Genomic DNA, 2,957 nt, shown 5'->3' with positions numbered 1-2,957 from the left:
CCAAATAGCATGTGTTAGTTCTAGGTGATCTCATTACTGATCTAGCACAAGTGTATGATTTGGGTCTCCTAAGCGAATAAGATTGAGATGAATTTACTTGCTTAGGAACCTTACCCTTCTTACATACCTTAGGTAGATGACCATGCTCACCACACATGTAGCAGAAGCGTCGCTCAACCTGACATGACACTTGTTGTTTGTCTTTTTTCTTAGTGATGGTCATCTTGGAGGTTGCACATCTTTGATTCTTCATGAGCGGACATGAAGTGATCATATGGTCCTTGTCATTGCATCCAAAACATCTCCTCATCCCTTCATCCTTGTCTTTGTACGGACAAGACGCAATGAAGTGGCCTAACTCTTTGCACTTAAAGCACCTCCTTTTCCTTCTTCCCTTTTTGCTCTTGGATGACATAGAGAGATGATCAGTGCAAACAACATGACTAATTGAATCTTTACCTTTTTCTGGTTTCATGTTGATTGCTTCACTTATTGCCTTAGGAACTTCTTTCTCATAGAGTTTGACCCTTGCTGCGGTTTCTCCTTCCTCAAGCTTCTTCACCACGCGTTCGTAGATATCTTGAGGAAGTCGAGCATCGCGTCTTCTCCTCAATTGTCTTTGTTTCTTGTTCCCAAGCAATTTTGTTTTTGATCCTACAACTTGTTGCTTAATCAAAGATTGGCCTTTCTCAGGGCAGTAGAGGTCAGCACATGATGATATTTTAACTAATTGATCACTTATGCAAGAATGTAGTTCACATGAGTTTAAACTAGTAATTACTACCTCATGAGCAATATCGAGCATGACATGGTCATCAACTAATTCATTATGAGAATAAGACAGCATATCATATTTTTCACTTAGAGCAAGTTTTTCTAAATTTATCATTTCTACTTGACTCTTAAGCATAGAATTCTCAGTTTTAAGTTGAGCAACATCAGATAATACATCATGATTATTTCTTTGCTAAAATAAAATAGATTCATACCGTTGGACCAAATTATCATGAGAGCACTTTAGCTCCTCATGTTCTTTGGTCATCTTCTCCAGGCTGTCGTTGGTTTTGATGAGAGTCTCCTCTAGCCTGAGAAGCGTCTCGCCTTGTTCCTTGTTCCTCCTCAACAGCTTAACTAAGAGCACTTTGTCTTCTTTGTTGAGATGGGTGTAGAACAGGCGAATCTCCTCTTCTTCCACATCGCCGATCTCATTTTCCTTGTCATTATTATCAGTGGAAGCAATACAGGAAAATGTACCTTGTGGTGATGAAGACTCATCCTCGCTATCATCCTCATATTCCTCCTCATCATCTCATTCGTCTCCACTATCATTGTTAGCAAAAAGACATTTATAACTAGTGGAAGACAAACCTATCGGTGAGGTGGATTCATCATTTGGTTGCCATCGGTTTTCTTCTCCCTTTGAAAGGTTAGTACCACACGCAACATAGGGAGTAGAAGTAGTACAATTGGACTCAGAATATTTTATTTTAATTCTAGTCCATAGATCATGAGCATCAACAAATAAATCACTTTCACTACTCATGATGGCAAAATAAGCATCTCTAGAAAGAGAGTCAACTAAGATGTTGCAAGCATGGTGATTGAGAGACAGACATCTTAGTTCAGCATTAGAAGGTTCTTTACTAAAATCAAAGGGAAAATACTTCTACTGAAGATCTATCTCAAATTAGGATCGATATGCATGAAAGCATTATAGATAGAGAGAGACCAAGATTTATAATTAGAACCATCGCCTAGAAGAAGTTCTAGAGTTACCTCTTGTGACGTCATCGTCATCTTCGGATGGCTAAGCCCACACTGGAGAGGCCTAGCTCCGATACCAATTGAAAGTTCCCTTTACCCGGGAACAGGATCTGGATGTCGCCTAGAGGGGGGTGAATAGGCAAATAATAATTATCACTATAATAACTAGAATTTCTTACTCTACTCGAAGGCTGGATCGCAGTGGAATGGAGAACCCTTCGAGTAGGTTGCAGCGGAATTGAAGTTCCTGTCTTAAAAGTACCATGTGCTTTGAAAACAGCTTGTACCACGTATAGATATTGAAGTGCGGTTATAAACAGCAAGTAAGATAGAGAAATAGCACACAGCATAGAGCAGAACACACAGACACAGGGATTTAGTCCGAGGTTCGGCCAAGCCTAAAATGCTTGCCTAGTCCTCGTTGGAGTTAGCCACACCTGGACTTGGAGTCTATTTCAACTCCTTCCTCCGTTTGCTCAGATCTGTTAGTACGACAGATAGAGCCTTCCACTATGTTGATATTGGTTACAACACCATCGTGGTTGCTTACAACCTTCTTGACAGCACTCCGGCAGAGTAACAATGCGCTCAAGATTTTGCTCTAGCTCTCAGCAGCACTTCTCCACTCTCTAAAGGCTTATAGCTTTGACTCCACACAAACTAGAGAGATATACAAGAGAGAGAGAGAATTGATCCAAATGATGTATGCACTAGTTGGCTGCACTTGTGTCCTTGTTAGAGGCGCCTAGGGGTCCCTTTTATAGTCCCGAGGGACCTAGGAGCCGTTGGAATTCCATTTGGAAAGCTATCCTTGCCTTCTGCCGGGTGGTGCACCGGACAGTCCGGTGCACCACCGGACATGAACAGTAGCTTGTCCGGTGCCCGATTTCCTTCCTTTTCTGGCGAAGCCGACCATTTCTGGCGAAGCACCACCGAACATGGACAGTCCGGTGCGCCAACTGACCGTTGGCTCAGGCCACGCGTCGTCTGCTGATTGCGCTGCCGACCGTTGGCTCAGGCCACGCGTCGTCTGCTGATTGCGTTGCCGACCGTTGGCGCGGGCACCATTGGCTCACCGGACAGTCCGGTGCACCACCGGACAGTCCAGTGAATTATAGCTACGTCACCCATCTCTTTTCCCAAGAGCGCCTTGTTGACGCCGAGCCAGCCTGGGGCACAGGACACTGTCCGGT

Source organism: Zea mays, chromosome 6 (assembly GCF_902167145.1).
Source record: "Zea mays cultivar B73 chromosome 6, Zm-B73-REFERENCE-NAM-5.0, whole genome shotgun sequence".
Taxonomy (NCBI): Eukaryota; Viridiplantae; Streptophyta; class Magnoliopsida; order Poales; family Poaceae; genus Zea; species Zea mays.
This window is presented reverse-complemented; position numbering follows the sequence as displayed.